Here is a 24,817-nt window from a genome sequence, read left to right as displayed (position 1 = left end):
CAAATGGGTTGTATCCCTGGAAGGAGAACAATGCATAACATCTAAGCCATGTCCTTTATGCACTGGAAGCTTCATACGACTATGCTCTGACAGTTGTAGACCTGGAGCTTGTCTTCGATACTATTGTCTGGTAATATATATCGGCTGTCCTGCGGGCAATTGGTTTCCGCCCTAATTTCATACGATGGGTGTCTAGAGAGCGCATGTGGGGACTTACTCAGATTCCTGGAGGTTGGGCAGAGCCACTAGACAGTGGTGCCCCCTATCTTTGATGTTGCTTGCGGTTGCAATGGAACAGTTTGCCTGCAAGCTACAGTCTGGACAAGTCTGGACAAGGGCTCTGGGGCATGAAACTAGTGAACACGGTTACGTAGTATCCATTTATGCAGACGACACCCTGGTGTAGCTGCAGGACCCAGCGAGTTGGACATCCCTCCTCCTGGATATACTGCAAGACTTCACTCTGATATCAGGTTCACATACCAACAGAGCCAGGTCTAAACTGTTCCTCCTTGGCCGACTGAGATGATGTATGCGGCCCTCCCTCAGGGACTGGGACTACAGTGGGAGAATGACAAGTTCCAATACCTAGGGTTTTGGGTGACTGGCTGTGCTGTGGTTCAATATGACAAAAATGTGGGGAAATGATTGCAGGGCCTAGGTGGGGCTGATGAGTGCTGAGAAAAGTTGCCACTCTCCATGATGGGATGTATATCTCTGGCACAGTTATGTTCCTTCTGCATTGCCTGTATGTTCTGCAAAATATTATGTGCCATTTACTTCAGTAGCTCTACATGAACCCAGTTGGATAGACCACTCTGCACTCTAACATGGTTGGGGAAACACTAAAGTAAAATTGGATGTTCTGAAATTTCTGTGAACCGTGGGAAATTGAGTCTGCCAGATCTATTTTTATATTATGGGGCCATCCATCTCTAACATGCTGTGAGCTAATTTGGTGATAAATCTAATTGTATAAAGTCCCTTCTGGCTTGCTATTTTGGCCTATACAACGATATTTTGGAAATCCTCGTTTGAGGACAATTTACCCCTATGATCATTAAAACCGTTTAACAATTTACGGAAAGAGATAAGCTATGCATTATGGCAGGAGGGGAGCTGTGAACATGCGGGAAACCTATACCTGAACAATAGATGCATTTCCTTTGCGGAGGAGCAGTAGGAGCTGTTTGACTTTGGACCTGGCTAGTTCTTGCACTGTTCTGGGTTGGCGCACACATTCTGGGGAATTTGGACCTCATTCCTAGATAAGCCACGGGGGCATACAGTGGTAAGACTGATCCCGGGATTTGTGGGTTGTATATGCTTAATAACTCACCTACATGTGGCCTTGGTGAGAGGTGACGAGAGTAGTGATGCATGTGGTGGGGTTGGACCTGAAAGGATCCATTGAAATGTGCCTTCTGGGTCACTACAGCGACAGAAACACTATAAAGTGCATTCCCAGATGTTAGCACTTGATTTAATTGATAGTACAGAGCAGATTGTGATACATTGGGTGGCGACTAGAGCCCCAGAGATTAAATCCTGGAAGGTGGACCTAGTGGAATGGGTGATAACCGATGAACAACATATAAAGCTGACTCACAAGGATAACAGTGTGGTGGAAGACTTGATAACCTGGGGAGCCATGCTGTAGGAAGCTTGCTCTTTATATACTATACCAAAGTAAGGTATAGTGTGCACAGAGTCCAATGGATCCCCAGAGGCTGTACAAACATTGATGTAGATAATACCTTACTCTCTTTTGTGGTAGTGTGGTTGAGCAGTCAGGCTTATCAGAGCGCTGTGTTAATCACTTGTTGTACACACTCGGGCTAGACATGATTACACATACTCAAAGACTGAATCCAAGACAGATTGTTTTTGTATAAAATATTACTTTGTTACTTTTATTTCTAGAACCAAGAGGAACTCAGTTACAGGCAAGTATCAGTTTAAAAAAAGTAATACTGTTCAGGTACAGTGGAAATGTGTTTGCAAAGGCAGTAAAATGCTTTACAGTGATACTGAAAATGTTTGGGGTGTCAATCAATAATCAGTAACTTAGCAAGGTGAAAGATAGGCAGTGCAAATAGCAAGAAAGGCGTTGCAATCCTATGGGACAGTTACAAGTAAGTACTTAACTTAAACATCCAGTCTTCGGGGATTTAGACCTACACTGGACACAGGTTAGATCAAGGTAGGTCTTCATCACTAGTGGCCCTGGGGCGGCCGGGTGCAGAGGTCACTGGGCCCAATGTTAGTCAGCTGAAACTGGGGGCACCCACAAGAGGTGCAGGTTGCAGGTAAGTACACGCGGATTCAGGGCACAGGCCCCAAGGGTTACAGCAAGCTCAGGCGGGCCACAAGGTAGCACCAACCGTACACCACCAGTGACACAGGGGCGGCCGGGTGCAGGGTGCAAATTAGCGACGGGTGCCTAATGCAAGTAAATTGGAATCTCTGTCACACAAAGAGGCTGCAGGCTCTGACCAGGAGGCTGGGCAGGTAAGTAGAGGTTTAAGTGGATGCCTGGGTGCCGTCAGTTGGGCTCCCCTAGATCGGGGTTTTGATGATGCATGTTTAGGTGTCTGAATTTCTTTACCAGAGCCGGTCGCAGTCAGGGGGACTCTTCATGATGAGGCTGCAGGCATCTTTGTGTTGTCCAGGAGAGGATAGCCACCGATGGTGTCGAGGTCAGGATTGGTGGGGAGACTTCACTAGACAGGTGAGACACTCCGACCTGGGGCTGGGCATTGGGTGCAGAGTGGGCTAGAATTGCGGTTCCAGCTGGATCCGGAGTCCTTGTAGTTGGATTCTTCTGTACATGATCATAGCCGTCTGTTTGTGATTACAAACTCAAAGCCCATGTACTCAATATGGCTTCACTGCACTTTAATGTCTAAGAATGAACTAGACCCTGTAGGGGCATATTGCGCATGCAGCTATGCCATCACCTGTGGTATAGTGCACCCTGCCTTAGGGCTGTGAGGCCTGCTAGAGGGGTGACATACCTATGTCACAGGTAGTGTTTGTGGGCATGGTACACATGGGATGTGTGCCATGTTGACTCTTAAGTTTTGTCTGTACCAAAACATTCAGTCTCCATGATAGTGTGTATGTGTTTGGTGAGGGGTCTCTGAGGGTGGCACAATACATGCTGCAACCCTTAAAGACCTCTCTGGTCACGAGGCCCTCGGTACCAGTGATACCTTTTACCAGGGGCTTATATGTGGGCAGAGGTGTGCCAATTGTGGAAACAAAGGTACAGTTTTAAGAAAGAACACTGTCATCGGGAACCTCATTAGCAGGGACCCCGGGCACATTCAGTCAAAGTGCATCAGATGTCAGGCAAAATATGGGGCGGGGGTGTGTAACCATGCAAAAAGGGGCTTACTAACATTATGTACCCACTCAAAAATAGACCATCTTGAACTGGGCCTGAGGTACTTTGGAAATGCTGCATGGACAAAACTGCACATAGTAATTGGGACTTGCAGGAGGAGAGGGAACCACACACTGAATATTGTTTAGGTATTTGTGAAGCACTGTATGTGGAATAGGTTTTTGGCTGCTCATGCATCCCTGGCTAATTCAAACAGTCATGCTTGAAAAGGGTAATAACACGATTTTAAAAAAAGGTACAAAGTAAGTTATAGCATCTTCAGTAATTTTGTATCCACCAAAATTGTCCAACTTATGTCAGTAACTCATTCACATGCCATGACACCCCTTCTGCAGGGTATGGTGTAACAGTATTTATCACAATAATCACATTTTCTGGGTTCTTGGCACAATTAAAACTTTTGTTTGACTGATGGCTTTTTATACTTTTAGGGGTCCTTCGGTTGTCAGGGTCTATGCAATTTTAGGGTTCTTTGCTTTGTCAGGGCTTTGAGTGCTTTCAGTGAGCTGTATGTTCTCAGGACCTGATGCACTTTCAGGGCTCTTCAGAGATTTGATCAAGTCTGGGTCTATCTCCAGAAGAACTTTTTTCTATAGAGTGCAAAAAAATATACAGGTCAATTTCATGCACTCATATTACTCATCTTGTCGCTTTAATTAAATACGTGGGCCGCATTACACATGCGGTGCATTTTCCTTCATTGCGCTAGGCGCACCTTTAAAAAGGTGCACCCGGCGCAATGAAAGAAAATGAGCTGCATTATGGGGAATGCGCTGCACCTAGGGCAGGCGCGAACTCATGCTGCCCGGGGGCATCGCATTCACGTGAAATACGGAGATGCAGCTTTAAAGCCGCTCCGTGTTTTACTGTGCAGGCGGAATGAGGGAACGCCACCTTGAAGGTAGCGCTGGCGTTTATGTGCACCAGCTTTATTGGTATTACAGAAGGGGCCGCACAAGCGACTGGGTTCTTCTTGAGGTCTTCAGGAAGTTCCACAGATTTCCACAGATCTTGGACTTCTAATGATAAACATGACCATAAACTTTGGCAGGGCTCAATAAGTCTCTAATCCGAGATGGCCATTATTAGGACCCATCTCTCTGACTCTGTGACATGTAGTCCTAGAGATGTTTTTTTGCAGGTTGCAATACGGCCTCACAGTGACTGTATGCAAAGGAGTGTCCACACAGCAAACCTTGCCTATTTAAACCCTTGAACCCAGTTTTATGGTGTGTTAACTCCATGATACTCTATTTTGTCACAGAAGAACGGTTGCAGAGAATACGATGGCCACAATAAGAACCACAATTTAGCCAAACAACACATTCATTGTTGTGCCTGACAGTATGAAGAAAGAAACCCCAGGATTAAAATAAAGGTGCATGATATAGGTAAAATGGATTGTGAAGGTGAGCAAAACAAATACACATTATCTTAAAATCCACGATGAATGCACGACAAGTCCTATGATACAGTAGAGTTAATGGTTTGCCTCCCTTATAATACCCCAGAAGCACAATTAAGTAAGCAGGGCCCAAGGCCTAGATAAATTGTGATGGCAATAATTAGCATAAGCAATGCTCGATGACATGTTGGAACATCAAAGGAAATGATGTCATAATTCTCACATTTGAGGGACTGGGTCTATTTTACAGTCAAATCTGAGATACGATGAGAGATGTAATTTTTTTTTTTTTATTCCTTTATTTATAAATTTGTCTTGAGAAACATCAAGATAACAAAACATACAGGTACATGAGAGATGTAATTATATGTATAATATATTTTTATTGGTATCTAAACCACACATATATGCACATCTACCTGTTGCATGTGAAAGCAAAGCAGTTAATATATTTTGAAATACACAAACATACATTTAAATGATAATTCATGCATTTATAAACAGTTTATCATGCCTTTCTATGAACCAATGATACCAGCCATGCAATAGAATATAAATTGAGAAATACATAAGTTGCTTTAACAACGTACATTTGCATTTTGAACTTATTAAGTTGAGCTAAGAGGGATGTACAAACCTAAATGCGTTTATTTGTGACACATTAAGAAATGTGACATTCTCGAGTGAGGTTTGCCATGATATTAGGTTTTACTAATGCTCCAAAGTAATCTCCTGATTCCATGAGCTCTTTAAAAAAAACAACAAAGGAATATAATCACACATAAAAATGTGAAACTTTTTTTTATGAAGTGTGCGTTTCTCAAAAATAAAGGCGCAAGTGAGCTTTAAAACTTCATAGTGACACCTAAAAAAAAAAAGCTGTGTGTAGTATTTGGTAGTATATAGAGAAACCTAGGTTTTCACTAAGTAAATAAAAGGTGCTTATTTGTTTGGTGTAAAAGTATTTTTCCTGCAGGTAAAGCTAAAATTGCATTTAAGCAAAAAAGCACTGCATTCCCACTTTTTTGAGGGGTGAAAGGGCCAATGTTGGGAAGTGCCCTTCTTAGTTAAGAGCAGCAAAGATAACTCCCTCCTAGTTTTTGTCAGGGATAAGGATGATGTTGTCATAGGATTTAAAACACCCTGGTTGGGAAAGCCTGACCCTAGACGGCAGGTGCGGGTCGGATGACCATATGATGATGTCATTGCGGTATACCTTAGGGAAACAGCTTTCCCTGAGGGGACCAGCCTTTTCTCAGGAGACAATGCTGAAGAAGGATGCATCATGCATTCCCTCCTCTGAGAAGATTGCAGAGACTCTCAGTCTTGTGAGCAGCGTGCCAACCCCTTATTGTTTCAGTAAGCAGTCTATTTAACGCGGCCACAAAGCCCTTCCAATCCAGTTTGTGCCCTCCACGGGTCTCCAACATACCATGCACAGTGGTGTCGACTGGAGTGTTGGCAGGAACAGCCGCTTGATGTATTTCCTTTAGGAGGGGGAGGATAGCTGAACCCCCTCTTTTTGAGTTTCCTTCTTCTACCAAGAAGTCATGATGGAGGTGTGTCAGGGGCGATCCACTTCTAATGAGCAGGGTCCCACGAAGCAACGCTGTCCGACCTCAAATAATACCAAGCCGCGAGTATGGCTCAGCAGGACCATCTCCTCAAGAAGAATTCAACAGACCAGAGGTGAGGAGGGTATGCTACCTGTAAGGCAAGGCAGTCCAGTGTGTTAATGCAGACATGGGAAGTACAGGATACAGTTTACAGAGGATGTTTAGTACTATAGAGGTCCTTAGGTGAATTTCAGCTATGCAAGTAGACGAGCAGCGACAATTCTTGGAAAGAACTCAAAGGACCACAATTCCTGCAACAGCGTGTCAGGGGATTAGTACTCCAGGAACAGAGCAGGTAGGAGGCCGTGTTCCTGCACCACATCATCCCAGTGCTGAGTTAAAATACCCAGGGTGCATCATTACCAGAAGGGATGGAAGCAGTACCTAGGGTCCTCCAGATGGCAGACCAGGGTATCCAAAACAAGCGACTGTCTCAACTTATGAGAACTTCATTTTTAATGGGTAGAGGCTCCAGAGCGACCTCACCAAAGAAGACAACTTCAAGCGACCTACACGAAAGAGCAGCGGTTTCCGGCACAGAGATGAGCTTAATGTGGCGCAGCAGAGACAGTTCACAGAGCGCAATAGCGATGTCAGCGGACCCAAGAAGACAACTTCAGCCGACCTACACGAAAGAGCAGCTGTTTCTGGCACAGAGATCAGCTTAATGTGGCGCAGCAGAGACAGTTCACATAAGGCAATAGAGACATCTGCTTATGGAGAGCCAGCAGATAGCTGACTTAATCCTGAGGGGATTTCCTAGGAGTTTGCTCCACCTCTCTCTCACAACACTGAGAGGTCCCCTAAGAGGGTGTCCATGGAGGAGCTCAAAATCGGCTAAGCCCAGTTCCCTTTGGCACCTCTTTGCAGGCAAACAGCAGGCATGGAAAGACAATTTCCCACTTCCACTTTATGAGTTCAGGACGGCCCATTACCATGCCCTTCAGGGTCTTGTTGAATATCTCAACAAGCCTATCTGTTTGGGAGTGATAGGGTGTGGAGAACTTATAGGTCCCCCCACACTCATCCTACATGGACATCCTGTATGCTGACATGAAGTTAGTGCTTCTGTCTGACACTACTTCCTTTGGAAACCCCATGCAGGGTAAAAATCCCCATCTGGGTGTGAGCCACCACAGATACAGTCACCGATCTCAGAGGGTTGGCCTCTGAGTACCATGTGGCATGGTCCACCAAGTCCAGGATGAACCTGTTGCCTAAAGCTGTCTTGGGTTCCAAGGGACCAACAATGTTTACACCCACCTTTTCAAAGGGAGTGCTAAGGACAGGCAAAGTAACCAAGGTGAGCTTTCAGAATGTTCCCTGCTTTTCCGCTGGCAGGTGGGACAAAACCTACAGAACGTATCTGAGGCTATCTTCATCCGGGGCCAATAGAGGTGGGGGGCAAGCCTGACAAAAGTCTTGTCCTGCCTCAGGTGTCCAGCCAGAGGTGTATCATGAAACAACCCCAGTAGCAAAGCCTTGTTACACTGAGGGACCACCAGCACATGCCTTGCCTCAGGTCCACAAATCTTAAGCTCACTGTGAAGGAGGTCATTCTCCCAATAGATAAGGTGAGCTTCAGAGGTATCACTTGTTTCCTGTGCCTCAGCTTGTTGCTTCAAGCCCTCTAGAGTTGGGCACTCTTTCTGCCCTTTGCAGAATTCCTCCCTGGTGGGCATACCCTCACTTTGCCATCCAGCAAGCTCAGGTAGGTCTCTCAGAGCGGCAATTTCCTCCCAAGCAGGCTCAGGGGCTGTTTCCTGGACCAAGGGAACATCAGGGGCTGGCGCCCATTGCCCTTCATCTTCTTGACAGCTGAATGGGCCATTCTTCCAAGCTCCAGGCCACCTTGACTCCCATCCTGGGCAGCCATGGACCGTGTGGCCATACAGACCCATTCAGGCAAGCCTAACAGGTGTGACCTGAGCTCCACTTCCTTCCAGATTGTGTGCTCTAGGTTGTTTCCTAACAGACAGTCTACAGGCTCGGCAGGTCTCACAGCTACTTTTTGAGAACTTGAGACTCCCCCCACTCAAAGGGAACCATACCACTGGGTAGTAGCTCTCACGGTTGTCTGCAACTATGACCTGGTGGAATGTATTAGGAACAGTCTTCTCTAAGGACACCAGATGACACTTCATAGTAGTCATACTGGCTCCTGTGCCTCTCAGAGCTTCCACCCTGTGCCCATTGATGGTGACCCACTACCTATACTTAGTAGTATTTGAAAGCATATGGGCCTGTGGACACTAACGTAACCTCTGTCTTCTCCCACAAGCGAACTAGGGCCACCTTCCCCCCAAGCACTACACTCCCTAACCCAGGAGTCTGCCCACTGGTGGGGGGGGCTGTACCCTCTTGGCACTTTTGGTGTCTCCCTTGGAGTGCCCATTCTTGTAGCGCTCAGTACACTGGGGAACGAACCTCCCAGTCTGCTTGTCAAAGACTCACTTCTTCTTTGGTTTGGATTGGGACGGGATACTGTGGTTCCCTTGTGAATCATTTTGACGGTCTTTAGAGAATTCCATATTTTTAAGTATTTCTCCCCCTCTTTTGTGTGTTGGGTCCCCTGACTACCCTTCTGGTGATTTGGCCTCCCCCCGATACCTTTCTGGACACTCTGGTACTGACCGAGAGGTACGCCCCCTTAGAAACATCCCTGGACTCAGTGAACTTACTATCAACTGGGTAGTGGCAAAGCTCTGTAAAACAGATATTCAACATGTGCTCTCCTAGTTTCAGATTAAAAACCCTGTAAAATAATCAACGTTGCTGCTCCGCACCCAGCCATTCAGTGCCTGGCTGGCATAATCGAGAAAGGTCACCCAAGACTGGTTCTGCATCTTTTGGCTAGCTTTTATTGGAATGTACTTCATCTGGTCCCCCACCACCAGTGCAAGCATGGTATCCCTCCACACTGTAGGCATGTGCTTCCAGAGTGATGCCCCAAAACTCTTCTGGGACCCTGTGCATCTTAAGGGTCATTTGAAATTAAACTCCCTCTCTGCCTTCCTCTCTGCCAGATCCTTTGGGGACAGGCCTTGTGAAGATACACTGTCTGCTCTGGCAGGGATTTCCAATTCAGTAGCCGAGTCATCCCCCTTCACCTAAGTACAGCATCTCAGGGCTAGCATCCAGACTCTGCTCCTTTTCATCCATATCTTCCCCATCCTTTGTGGTTGCCAATACTTGGTGAGCCCCAGCACAAGCCCTTATGGCCTTCCAGAGTTTCAGTTTCCTGGTATTCTTCCTGACTGGAAGCCCCCTCTCCTTACAGACTCCTTGAGCTCAGTCACAGTGTAGACATCTATGTTGGTGAGCCCATACTTCATTCTTGCAGGTAAGGTCACAAGCATAGACAGTCAAATAGAAAGCAGGTGAATTTGAAAAAAAGTAAAATAGACTTTAAGTAGGTGGTAAACTGCCAGTGTTTTCTGACAGCAAATGTGGTCGCAAACATTTTTTACATACCATTTGGACTCGCTATTAGGACAGAAGCCCTTGGCACATCCCTTTTTAATAGTGACTCGCAAACGCTATTTTGCGAGTCAGCGACTTGCAAAACAGCGTTTGTACATACCACCATGATTTTTTGCGGTTGCAAATAAGCCAATTGCCCATTTGCGACTGCAAAAACAATCATACATCTTGCCCGAAGAGTGTGATGTGTTTTCCTTCTATTACCACTTGAAGGATGTTGTATCTACCTCCAGGCTCATTTTCTTTCATTATACAGTGGATGAAAGGGGCATCCACGCTTATCAACACAGCCGTTCCACAGGCCTATGTGGAGTAACTGGAGAATGAGCAGTGACCGCTACATCTGGAGGCCACAATAGGGTGCGCTTGCGCCATTATGTGTCTCCTGCCGAAGGGCAATGTTTATGTTATGTCTATCCAAGTAGGCCAATACCTGTTGCACCTTCCAGAGATTACTGAGTCTGTGCATTTTCCAGGTCATTAGACGGAGGGGGTCAAAGTCGCTCTGTCTGGTTTTCAATGTATGAGAAGTAGTGTGGGTGTGCTGGCAGTGGGGGTGCATACGTACCCCGAGTTTGCAAGGTGTGTTGCTTGTTGCATAGCCAACATTTGAGTTGGCAGCCAGAGTGCGTGACATCAGTGCATGCCACATTATGGCCAGCTGTGCAAACCTCCCCTCCCCCACCATACCATCCTCTCCAACCAACCAGTGAAATTACCCCAAACAAACAAAAACCCTTTAACATTGTGCTCAAAGAAAAGTATACAAACACAAGTATGGGTTCCTCCCTGCGGTCAAAACCTCTTCCTAGGGGTTGCTTGTTAGTTTTAAGATAGTGAATAGCGCTTTCGGGTGTTATCCTTTGGTAAGTGTGAGGGGTGCATCCAGCCTTTTGGCCTTGGTGGACAGAAATATCACGTGCTGTGACCCTCGTCACTGCATATGTTACAGGCTACCTCCAGCAAGGGGGTGAATCTCTCACGTGAGTTCTTCAGCAAGTGAAAGAAGGTCATTCAGCATCATGCAAACCCTCCTCCATGGGGAACATTTTGCTGCACATGGTGGCTCACAGTTCTTTGATGAGTTCTTTAACAAATGGCTCAGTTTTCCGAGGTGAGACAAAGACATAGGTGTTACCCCTGAGTATGATCTTTACTTGTGCCTGGTAGAGTATGGCATAGCGTACTTCTGCCAAACACAGATTCTGCTTGATCAGCAAGTACTCCCGACAGGCCTCCTGGACCACTATCATGAAAAGCCATAAATATTGAGAGAGTAGAGCCTTTATATTTGAGCGTTTGCTTCTTCCAGGCAAAGAGCAGTGTCTCTATCCCTGAAATAGAACAGTCCTGCAATAATGGGTTGTGGAGTCGCCCCTGGTGGGTGCCCGGATTCCAATTATCATTGTGCTCTTATCACTTCAAATAATGGCCAGAAATTGTCTGCTGCTGTAGGAAAGTGCCCCTTTTTGCATGGTTACCCCCCACTTTTTGCCTGACCCTGATGCACTTTGACTAGGTGTGCCCTGGATCCCTGCCAATCAGGTTGCCAAGGCCTGTGTTCTTTCTGTCACAAAGCTGTACCTTTCTACCCCCAATTGGCACATGACAGGGAAGACCTCTAAGGGCTGCAGCACCTATTGTGCCACCCTTAGGGGTCCTGCACCTTAACACCCACACATTGCCATTACAGGCTGCGTGTTTTAGTGCAGAGAAAGGTAAAGAGACGACATGGCGCACATCTCTGTGTGTCATGCCTGTAATCCCCTGCCTGTGGCCTAGGTAAGCCACCCCTCTAGCAGGATGCACAAGGCCACAGGGGATGGTATAGATGCATGATCACTGTACTCCTACTCTAAGTCCATTCTTAGATTTTGAAGTGCAGTAAATCCATAAAGAGCATATGGTCAGGGAGTTGATCATTACAAACTCCACAGCTGCATAATGGCTTTACTGAACACTGGGAAGTTTGGTAGCAACCTTCTCAGCACATTAAACCCACACTGATGCCAGTGTGGGATTTAATGTAAAATGCACACAGGGGGCATCTTAGAGATGCCCCCTGAAAAACGACCAGTCCTGGTGTGGTTCCTGAATGGCTTCCCACTATTTGTCACCACCAGACAGGTTTCTGGACCACTGGGTAGAAAGCCTCTGTTCTCTGCGTCCAGAAACAAAGCCCATCCTGGGCAGAAATGTCATGCCTCCTCTCCCAGGATGGGCTGGGTTCATGAAGGGGAAGCTTCAAAGTCCTGCCACCTTTGTAAGCTGCCCCTTCCTTGTGCTATGCCCAGCAACTGGCTCCCACCGGTTCTGACCCCTACTTTGAGTGGGAGAATCAGCGGGGAAACCAAGTTAGGAGGAGACGTGTGCCCACCTTTGCCAAACCCACCCTTCAGGAGAGGGAGGCAAGGTGAAGCACACATCTCAGTTCCCTCCATCTTGACATGTGGAGACCCAGCCAATTAGGAAGAGGAAGAAAGAAGAAGGACAGAAGAGCCATGCTGACCCAGGAAGAAGAGGACACCAACTGCTTTGGCCCCCAGCGCTACCGGCCTGCCCCAACTCCCAGCTGCTTACAGCGGAAACCCCGGTGTGTCCAGCAGCCCCCCAGAACCTGGAGGACCTGCCCTGGACTCACCTTGCAAACTCTGTCTCCCGTGAGCACTGGATTTGCCCAACAAAGACTCAACCACAGAATCCAAATCAAGGCAGCTCTGCGATTTTGTACCACTCTGCACCCGACACCCACGGCCTGAGCTCGAGTGGCCACCACGAGGAGGTCTCCCCAGCGATCCTGACCTGGGATCTGGTGATCCCCATCCTCCCTCAAGTTTCAAGTCAACACCTGCAGCCACAACCTGAAGGGTCCCCGCGACTGGAGCTGGATAGGAGACCCAAGATCAAAAGACACCCCTGCACCCGACACCCCACCACCTTGGGTGTCAAATCCGACAGTGTCCAGGCATCCCCCAAGAACCCAACTTACCTCTCCAGCCGGTGGTCGGTTTCAGGAAGCCTCCCTGCCCGAGCGTGCACCACCTTTTCCAAACCGACGATCTTCATTGGAATTCACAGGGTCCCCGATGTCACCTTGGCTCTCTGTACCCGGCCACCCCTGTGCTGCAGGTGGTGCAGCTCCTGTGATGATTGTTTGCCCCTGCAGTGCTGATCTTCACCCCAGGAGCTTTGCTCCCATACCCGAGTGACCTGCTCTTAAGGAGCCTCTGACCGAAGCCCCCTTAACCCCACTGGCTAACATGGGCCTCTGCACTCTGTACCCGGCTGCCCAAGTGCCACTGGCGGTGCAATTTGAGTGCCTAACTGAACCTTGGGGAACCTTGGTAGTAGCCCCCAAAAACTATTCTTGCAGGTTGTTTACTTACCTGTAAACCGATAACCTTCTTGTTCCCATGGGAACCAATATTGTGATGTTTTTTTCCTAAAAATGTTTTTTTTTAGCTGAACTTTTGTATAAAGAAAAGTAACTACACTGTTTACCTGAAAAAGTCTTACTTACCTTGTATTGTAGGATCCACGGTGTGATATCTAGGCATATCACCCTGAATAGTCAATGTAATCAAAAAGTTACGCAAAAGTAATCACAAGTAATTTCCTTGTAATTTTAACTGTTTTAAAGCATATACAAATCTGTACCAATTGCAAATCCATTTCCAATTGCATTTCCTTGTAAAGTTTTACAATTGAAAGTATATTTTACCTAACTGTACCAGGTCCTGCTTGGTTCTAGATATAAAACGTAAGTATACCTTTTTTATACTGACCTAATTGGTCTGGATGAGTGTGTGCCATCAGCCTTGAGGGAGTGAATACAATAAATGCTTAACATACCCTCTGGATAAGCCTAACTGCTGGCCCACACTACCACAAAGAGAGCTGTTAGTACTTGTCTAATGTAGCCTCTGCTATACCTCTGGGGACTCCTTTGACTCTGTGCACACTATACCTTACTTTGGTATAGTATACACATAGCCAGCTTCCTACAGCTCCCAATAGTTGCTTCTTGAGGGGGAGATCCACGAAGTCTGCCATGTTTCCTGTGTCATCTGTCTCCAGAAGACCCAGTATGCGCAAATGGTTGCCCCGCAACCTGGCCACCAGGTCCTCATTTTTTACCCTGATTACATTGAGCATTTTTTTCATGTCTAGCAGCTTTTCGTGGCGCCAAGTTGTGTTGTCTTTCAGTTGGGAGATCCGACACTCAGCAGTGGTGATGTGTTTTTCTTGCTTATTTAGGGCAGTGGTGAGTTTGTCCACCTGCCTTGATAGGATGTCAGTTTTGGCATCTATCAAGGTGAGGCTTTTTTGTTTATCCATCAGGGCCGGTTTCATGTCTGCCTCTTCTGCATCTGGCGGGTGCACTTGTGACAAGGGTAATCTTTCCGGGGAGTGAACCCTGTTTGCTTTCTATGCCACAAAATGCAGATTTGCCAGCCTCTGATTTCCCCATGACCAACGGAGGCAGTTTACTAGGCAGTCGGCTGACAAGGTTGGGGACCTTGGCTGCTTCTCTGAAAGTTAGCTGTAGCACTACAGTTTGCAAGTGCAAGCTGGGCTAGTCAGGCTGCTTCTCAGTGGAAGTGGCCTGCTATGTTGTTCTCTCCAGTATCCCGTTGGAGCTCTTGGGTCTCCAGTAATCTTGCGCTCCAGGCGGCCCCAATTGCAGTGAGCCTAGTTGTGTTCACCAGCTATTTCCCATTTGTGCAGGACTGCAACTTCCAGCTAGCCCACAATTGTGCTGGTCTCTCCTGGGGTGCATGCTGGACTCTGTCTCCTGTAGGGACATCTGCAATCAGCATCCTCTGGGCCACCAAGCTCTGAGGTGTTGTAGGCCTGATGGAGGCAACCAGGAGAAGGGCCTGCCCCCAGGCAATCACTGTCATGCCAGGGGGCATGAGCAGGCCCTCTCCAGTGCACAGCGCCCCTTGCAGTCCCCCATAGGTTCCTGTCTGGCTATTTCTGGGGCTCAGGCTTCAGATGCCAACCGCCTAGTATCTCCTGTGGCCACCTGTTGGCATCAATGCGGCCTGCCCAGACCCCACTCCATGTCTTCAGCTGGGGCAGGCATGTGGAACCAAGATTGGTAGACCACAGTGAGTATGCCGCTTCAGATGCAGGGGGCCGGGGGTGGGGGGGGGTCCTGCCCCTAGCTTATCCCCAGTGCTGGGGAGCACGAACTGGCCCTTGCCTCCGGTACGTGGAGCGGCCTCCACCCTTCTATTCCCAGTCGTGTTTTCAGGGCCGGGCTCACTGCAGTGAGCTCAGCCGTGCAGAACAGACGCGGCACTCCAATTTTCTTCTTGGCCATTCCCCCTGTCACTGGGTCCCCTCCTCTGAGTTTTGTCTCTGTGTTGCTGCTATGCGGGGCTCAACACCGCACTGCCCAGGCCGCCATTTTAGGCTTGTCATGAACAGCTCAAAGCTGCATCCCCTCAGCCCTGGGGAGCTGCACTAAGCTCAACATCAGGCAGAGAGTGGGTACATAAATGGTCAGCTTTCACTGTGTGTCCGCCAGGTAAAACCTAGCGGTAAGGGACAGTGAAAACTCCCAAGCTGAGGGGGTCATTGTTTTTCCTTATATACGAAATAAAAATCCTGCTTTTGAGTTTTTTTGTTGAAAATAAAAAAAGCATTGAAAGTAACATGTTAACGTAGCCATACATCAAAATGTTCATGCACTTACAGGAACCGCCATGACGGCAATTCCTGTAAATGCAAGAAATGTTGGCTATGCCGATGAACATCTCAAAATTTGGAGGGTGGGTACTCCCTCGGAGCGATGGAGTACTTTACACTATCGCCCTGATGAAGTAAATACCCATCTGCCAAAATCTAGACCAGGCCCTTACTTCTTCACTGAGTTGACAGCTACTAGGGGTCATTGGTATCCACTAATGCTTGCTGCTTGTATTTTTGCACTTCCTCTGTTTTCGTATTTTCAAATCTGTTTATTGAAATTCTTTGCAGAGAACAGAGTTCATCACAGGCAACATAAAACACTGTATAAGGATTATGGCATTAGGTGGTTACTACAATAGCAGAAAGGGCTGGACTATGGGTAGGAGTAATAATTCGTCAAGTACCTTTGTGCAAGGGACAAGCAGCATACCGTAGCTATAACATATGGGGAATTTGGGTATCGTCAACCATAAGGTGTATTTGGGTAGGAGATTCAGATTTGCAGCAGTGAGGCGAGCTTAACATTTGCAGCAAGTGATGGAAGTTCGTTGATAATAACCAAGTAGAAAAACATTTGGGTTAACCAAGTAACCAGGGGGGGCAACCATAACAGGGAATAAGGAGTGGGGGGGGAGGAATGAGCTTAGAGTGCAGTCAGGGGGGTCAAGTGGAAGATTTTGGGGGTAGGTGGAACCTCATCAGAACCATGTGTGGGAGGGGGGTGATTGAGGGACCTCCCTAGTGTATGGCAGACGAGAATCCTCAAACAGCTTCAGAGCCCACAACCGAAAGGGGGGGCATAGCGAGGGTTCTCTGGGTGAGAGAAGTGTTGAATAAGCAGCTGCCAGGTGTGAGCAAATTTTGTGTCTGTGTGATTAAGATCTGAATTCTCTCTTGTTTTCTTATTACACAATTTTAGACTGATGCATTGTTAGCTAGCATTGTTTCTGTTCTCTATTCATTTTAAAATGTGATTTTATTTGGGTTGGTGCAGGGTACTCTTGCCCAATGCACCCATTTGTGCTCTAAAACCAAACCCGTTTTAATGATTAGCCTAGCTATCATTTTGGAGTTTTGTATAACTGGTATGTATAGTAATGTTCGATGGTCTCTTAAAAAGATCCTTCCTTATAACAACAAAAGCACTATTATTATGTGCTGTACCTGGCTGTCCTATGCTCTGATGATTTACTCTGCTTGTGAACTGAGAGAGTAGGCTCCTGTTTAAGAGGGGGGCTATTTGCAGTGCTTAATTTGTGCCTGTGTTTTCAGGTACTTAGCACCGGCACCTATTTGTAACCCTCAGCACATATTTATGAGAATACAGCACATGGTGGCTCTTTGTGTGTATTTTCGAGCAATGGTCACTAGTTAAGAATTTAACTTTAATAAATATTGAAAAATGATATAAAACTCAGACTGAAACATGAAGTTTAAGTGACACTTGGGTTGTGCCAGCAACAGTGGGCTCTGGCACTACATTTTATACGAATTACGCACTGTAGTGTAGTTCCTATATTCCCAATAGGCTCTGCACATTGGAATAATATAAACAGCAGTGTAGATGTAGGACTGAGGTCATCTAGGTCTCTACTGACTATATTAGACTTAATTAGTTTTGCCAGCTAGCTCAGAGGTCACTAGAAACTTTCTCGAATGTTCAAGAAGGAGTTAACTTTCCTGATTTAGACAAGAAGGGATTAGTTTCTGACAACCGCATAAACATAACAACTTTGCTCCCTCAGAATAAAGAGTATATCTCTAGAGTCGTGTGAAAACAATAGACAGTTATTTCACTCAGTCAATCGTGCATACTTAGTTTCACCAGAGTGCAGAGAAATAGAGACACGGGTGTTTTCAATAAAAGGTGTTATTTATTGAGCAGTCTTCTTTCTCATGCAAGAGAAATGAGTTCCCACAATTGCATTACTTATCATGAAGTAAAGTGCGTACAGTAAAAGGAGTATTATGAAATAATACTGTAAAAGCATTGATATGGTTTCTTAGCCATATGATACTTTAAAATGGATAAAATATATACATACATAAAAACATTGACTAACGTACTCAACTGGTGCTTCTAAGATACGCCTACCCCGGTGTACCTGACCTAAGCCTAATACGTGGGAAGAAGTAAGTAAGTTGCAGTTTAAGTTAAGTTGTTTTTTGCCAAGAATCTGAATCAAGAATTCTCTTAAGGATTTAGTCAGCTCTGTACCTTGGTTCTAGAATGAAGGAGGTCTTGTATCTCGTGTCTCAGGACTCAATCTCCCAGCAACCCGCAAGGGTGACTGGAAACACCGGAGCTGGAATTTCTCGGCAGGAGAAAAGACAGCGTCTCTCTTAGTGCGTCAAATGGGAGGGTCGGCTTCCTTCGGCACTCGCATCAGCTGGGCGTCGGGCAAGTAGATAGCCGCTCTGCTCCAAACCACCGTGGGTTTGCTTAAGGCAACATTGGTATATTTATACCTGGAAGGTGCCGGGTTTGACGTAAGGCTGGACATAAGATGTCACTAAGAACTAACAGTTCTTTCTGGACTCCAGGAGTTCTTGTGCAAATCAAAACAAAAGCAGGGGGAATTCCCGGGGTGCTGGAGGCTTGGTTTGTTGAAAGAACGCGTTGTACTTTCTAGGAGTCTATCGGAGTAGCCTTGCCGTATTTGGACTGCATGGGCTATGACTAGATATGAACATGATTCCAATGCCTTTATAAGGATATGTTTTGTTATAACCATATAAGGGCATGAATCTGGGATATCATGATTAGGGTCCTAGATAGATTCACAACAGCACTGGATATGTGTCCGTGAATTTGGAGATTTGCAGCTGCATCAAACTGGGGAGGCATAAAAGACCCATATTCACCCTGCAGGTAGCTTGGCAAAGCATTCACTGAATGTGTAGACTACTGTGGGCAAACAACATTGCAGCACCGTTTAAACGATTTACTAAAGCTGACACTGAATCCGGGTTCAGCATGAGAGCAGGGCTAGACTGGGAACACAAACTAGCCCTGGCAATTCATTTGGACAGGCCCTAGGAGGGGGGGACAGAAGCACTGTTACTGCTTTTGATTCAGGGGGCCGATATTGCAACACTGCTGCAAAACGGGCCACCTCCCCTCAAAATCCGGCCCCCACCCTTCCGGACCACTGGGAAAACGCCTGGTGCCCGCTACGGCCAGTCCGGCCCTGCATGATAGTAGCAGAACTGGAAACTGGCTAGATTACAGTATGTGATAGCGCTGGAAGAGTTTAACAGTTTGAGCAGGAAGAGGTCTGTTCTCTGTGCTGGCATCCACGGTATTAGCGCCTTTACTGTCGCAGGGAATCCTGAGTGTGTGGCTTCAGTTTATATGAGGACACATACTAGAGCAGCAAGGTGTACTACTTTCTAGGACATTATTTCACTGCAGCTCTTTAAAAATATGAAATCATTGAATATCTGCTCTAGAATGTTCTGCTTGAGTAATCATGTTAGTACATTTCAGCTTCTGTGCAGTGCCCTCTGCTACACTAAAAGGAAACTGGAATACCACCTGCCCCATCAGCAGGCATCCACAGGTGGGAAGTTGGGCAGCAGCGAATGACTCCGTGCACTTTTGACTCCGTGCACTTGCAGCCGTAGCCTGCTGAAGGGAATCAGGAACTGAAGCAACATGCCTCAAGGTTGTCGCTTCTCAGGACTGCCAATTACTTCTGCCCCTCAGAACAATTTGCCTTCATTGAGGTGCATGGACACATCACTGTCTCCGCGCTGCAGTGCGGGCACTCCTTAGGCAGACTACTACACATAATAGCCAATAGCAATGAGGGGGAAAAATACTTTCTTAGGCATTTCCAAGCAAGGGGTGAAGGAACTGACCTAGACAAACCAGTGGTGGGCTATGACTCATAGCCCAACTCTGTGTATTTTTTGGTTTGTTCAAAGACAAGAGCTCTTGCCGTGGCAGACCTAATAAGCTACAGAAATACTGAGGATGGTAAATGTTCATGATAATTAGCCTTTAATTCGAAATGCGTGTTTTGTCCACGGTATAAAATATGCCAACTCCAGCATGGGCAATGAAAACACACAGTAGAACCACCCTCCTGTCATTGTCAACTTCAGACAAAGAATGCATGAGGCAAACATGTTATGTCTCTCTCTTCATCTCTGTCGTCTGCTCAAAGGATCAGCAGAAGTGCATCAGACAGTCTGCTATCCAGGACTACACTTCTAACGTTACAGAGTGGAAGTTTAATGACGAAGCGAAATCTCCAAGAAACCTGACAAGTAAGAGCTTGATTTAAGGTATGTCTCACCGGGAGGGACTCTGCCTGCAACTACCAACATGGCCTCTCTTCCATTCTAGAATCTAACCCACAAGCATTCTACATTCCACCCTCATTGAACATTCTCACTGAACACAAGAGTAAATATGTACAAATACTTGCAAAGCACTTCCATGAATAAGATGACCAAATAACTTGATAATATATATAATGGAAATCACGAAAAATAACAAATGCATCAAATCAATGCAAAATGAAATACTCGTATCTCTTGGGACGGTTGAGCTCCTTATGATCACGTAGCATTTTACACCTTGCATCCAGGTGATCCGCCCTCTCACCATTCAAGTTTCGCTTCATCGTATTTCCTTGTAACATGGAACGTGGGACCCTCACCACCTTTTTACGACTCCACACATTACACTCAGTGAGCAAAGTGGGAACTTATTCATCCTCCTGACCTGTAGGGAGAAGAAAACTTAGACTCCCCTTTATACATTCTTTGCCGTCTCAACACTCAAACCTAGTCACACTACAACATAATCCCCAACTCCACCAGCTTTCTTCACAACCACCTCCTTCTTCTCGCAGCCCTTAGACAACAGTGTTTGTGAATATTGCATTCTCATTACTTCAAATGGAGGTTTTCAGTCATAGTGTGAGGTGTGGTACAATACGACCAGATTAACTTACTCATGACCTTCCTGCAATCGCTTCCCCCAAATGCAAACCTTTTTTTAAGTGTCCTATTTCATCTATCAACTTAATTATTACTCCAAGGGTATTAAACAGATGACCGCACATGCTCTGCCTCCCAAAAATTCAAAAAGTCTTTGTCTTCTGAAACTATTTGTACTCCGTTGTCAGATACAAGGGTTTTTGGCACACCTTCCCTATCAAATAACTCACTCAAAATATCAACCAGAACATTCATATTAACTCGTTTGGTGAACTTCACTTCAGGTCACTGTGAAAAGTAGTCAACAACCACCACAATATACTTGGGAGTTCTTCCCAAAACATACAATAGACCTGTAACATCAATGGCGATCTTCTTCACCGGTCCATCAGACATACTTCCGGAAATGATCCACACCCCACCAATTGGCCAAAGCCTCTTTCTCAATGGTGCCATACTTTTTCCCTGCATCGCTAAGTGGTATAGATGCATAAGCAGGGGTAAGCTTGTGAAAGAGCTTTTTCTATAGCAGTGACCAACTTCCTCTTGGAAGAAATTATTTTTTCATCAATTCAATGCCCTAAATATTCCACTCCATTCACCAGTATCTTGCACATCTCCCTCTTGATAGTTAACCCACTTTTCTGTAAAATTTCTTAATTTTGGTCATGCTCCTTCTGGTCTTTACCGAACACAAGAATGTCATCCAGACACAACCCTTATTCGCTTACACTCGTAGTAGTAATGTGAAAGAAATAATCACTAAAAATCCATCACCTCTAAAGACAACAAAGGAACCCGGCCATGCATGAACTGCAATAATTGCAACTGCATAATCAAAGGGAATACCACCAGAGACCCCATGAAAGGTCACACAATTAAATTGAATGTCAATGCCACCTGCGACTCTATGAACTTAATATATGCCATCAAATGCCCTTGTGGCAAACTGTATATAGGTAAGACTGAGAGGAAGATCAAAGTGCGCATTAACGAGCACAAATCGAACATCCGGACAAAAAATGACAAATCTAATGTTGCAACTCGTTTCCATGAATGCCATCATACCATTGCTCAATTACAATTCATTGTTTTGGAAACAGTGACAAAAACAGAAGTAATTGACAATCGCAAACATCTCCTCAAAAGAGAATTAGAATGGATTTACCGCTTACAGACATTGAAACCACATGGACTTAACGACCGGACAGAATTTAGTTGTTACCTATGATGTTTTCACCATGTTTATATATTGTCACTGTTAAGCATTGCCCTTTAAGCCTTTACCTTCCCACCCCACTCTTCCCCTAAAATGGCCACCGTATTCTTATTCACGCCACCCAGCCGTTTTCTATTTCTATTCCTCTTCTCATCACGCTAGTCCACTTTCCTTGACTATATTTCATGACCATTCACTTCCGCGTTCACTCGTCTTTTCAACTTGGAACCAGAACACACACCGACTCGTTCATAGCATCTCGGCTCTTCCGCCAAGAAGTAAGTTTGTCTTTCTCACTTCGTTGAGCATGTAAGCTACCCTGACCGCTTGTGCACACAGCTTCCTCACTCCGTTCTTCACACCGTTTAGCATGTAAGCCACCCCGAATGCACTTTACTCATCCTTATAAGTCCACGCCACTTTTCGCTAGTCAGTATAAGCGCCTTCACCCTTTCTCACTAACCCACCGCTGCATTTTTAGACATAGTCCTTCCCGACACGTTATCTAATCACGTCACTTCTCGCTAGTCAGTATAAGCGTCTTCACCTTTCTTCACTAACCCCCACGGCATTTTTAAACACAGTCCATCCCGACATGTTACCTAATCCACGTACCCCGTACTAATGCTTGGACACCATTTTCGCATAGTTTAACAACACACCCTGTACACTTTCCGTTCTATCTCTCTGACATTTTTCTATTCTTGTCTTCTTCTTTCAGTACTCCTTGAAAAAGGGCACCCCGCCCGAAATGCATCGGAGTCTTCATTAATATTCTAGGATTTTGCCATGAACTTTCTTGATATGTCGTTAATATCATGAAGAATAACGAGTGCAAATACAAATGAATTAAAACTTATTACCTCTTGATTAAAGTTTGGAATCTTCTTTCGAACCAACAAGGAGTGCCTCTCACAGGGATGCCCACGCATGCCTATGCGTACACTACTCATTCGTATATTTCAGGCGCCGGACGGAAACGCCACCTGAGAGTGCACCCAATCTGTTTAACCTTCAACCTCATAGACTCTCATCAATTTTCCTACCAAACCGCAGTGCACCCTCCACCACCAAATTTTATCCTGAAAATATGTAACATGAGAAATTCCCTTAAGCAAATGATGCATTGCCCGCTGAATCACAGCAGATGCAGAAGCTAATTCGAATGATATCCGCTTGCATCTATAAGCACCCTCCGGCATGATAAAGAAGTTCAATGACCTAGAATCAGGGTGTAGGACTATCTGGTGGTACGTTGAGGACAAACCCAAAATGTAAAACACCTTAGCCCCATTAATAGGAGTTAGCATTTCACTTATGTTGGGCAAAGGATGCCTGTCAAACTAGATAGTAGCATTTCAATGCATAAGTGCAAATCATCATTGCTCTTTTTGGCCAGAATAACTGGAGTCAACCATTCTCATTCTTTTAGATTTTCAATGATCCCACTAAAGTTTTAGGCCTTGCCCCATCTTTCAAAACAATTTTGTGCATGAAGCAATGAGGTGAGGAAGATTATCAACCATCATTGGCACCTTTTGGCCGATGATGTAGGCATCCCCAACTCACCCATGCATGCCTTCAAAAAGGGTAAAAGCATAAGGCACCAATTGGTCAAATCCCTGCTCCCTACATCCATCGCAAGGAATCCTTCTACCTAATGGCAGATACCACCTGTTAGGGCCATTTCAAATGTGGTAGATACAAAGCGTGCTCCATGACCAACTAAATTAAGAGTTTCACACACACTGACTTCACTCATACCCTCAGGGACCACACCAATTGCAACACCATGGGGGTGGTATACGCCAAAACATGTCCTTGCGAGTTTATGTACAATAGCACGAACCACACAGATGGTCAAAACACGCATACTACAGCATTGTAGTCGAATAAGATGCAAGGTCCAGGGGGCACCTCTGGTTGAACACTTTTCCACATTTGGACACTCTGCAGATAGTCTGAAATGGTGGGTTGTACAGAAAGTCAGTCTCAAAACCAGGGGTGGGAATGTTGCCAATATCCTGAACGTAAGGTAATGCAAGTGGATCCACGTTTGTGACACTACTACTAGGGGGTTAAATGAGCACGAATACATTGTATGTCAAGTGGGCACCTTGAACAGTGGTTGACATCCTACCGTGTTTTAGTTTAATAAAGCTTTATTAAAATGTAATACAAATGTACAGAATTATCTTTTAACAAGAAATAGCCTTTAAATAAAAAAAGAGATTAATTGTATAATAAAATTATTGAGATAGTATCATAATTCTGCACTTACGAAATTGCATTTTTATATTTTGCAATGAAAGTAAACAGGCCTAAGAACACTGGTGTTCTTTTCATAGTATCATTGCAAACAGTGCTGTCTGTGTAAAATTAAGATACCATGATCTTCAACTGTCTTTTTTCTGACTTCCCCTTTTTCCACTCACCTCGCACCTGACCACTTTTCTTGCACTTCTCATTTTGACAACTGTCAATTGTCACATGTTTTATTTATTATGCTATTTCTATAACAAATTTATAAAGAATATTTTGTCTCTTGAATTCAGTTGTTCTGTCTCTCTCTGGTGTATGTTTCAAGAGTATTTTACTCTCTTGTTTAAGTAATTATGAGAAAACTTTTTCAGTGACTCAGTTAGCACCTTCGCTGCGGCGGCTATTCCGGCGCAGCGCTAAGGGGGGGGCCGCGCGGCGCGCCCATGCTGGTGACGGAACCGCTCCGTCACCAGCCACGGTAGAGCTGTGCTCATGACGGAGCGGTTCCGTCATGGCCCCGCCCGCTTAATAGAACGCGCCGTGCAGGCGCGAAATCAGCGCCGCGCAGGCACGTCGGGCGGGCCATGACGGAACCGCTCCGTCATCAGCACAGCGCCACCGTGGCTGATGACGGAGCGGTTCCGTCATCAGCACAGAAAGGGTTAATTAATTTCAAGAGTCTTTTCGCATATAGTTCCAAGGCAATGTCTTATTTTGCTGCTTTCCAACGAGCTAATGCATACACTTTTGAGCAGGGCTCGAGTCGGGGT

Source organism: Lissotriton helveticus, chromosome 5_1, assembly GCF_964261635.1.
Source record: "Lissotriton helveticus chromosome 5_1, aLisHel1.1, whole genome shotgun sequence".
NCBI classification, from domain to species: domain Eukaryota; kingdom Metazoa; phylum Chordata; class Amphibia; order Caudata; family Salamandridae; genus Lissotriton; species Lissotriton helveticus.
Note: the sequence above shows the minus strand (reverse complement) of the source record.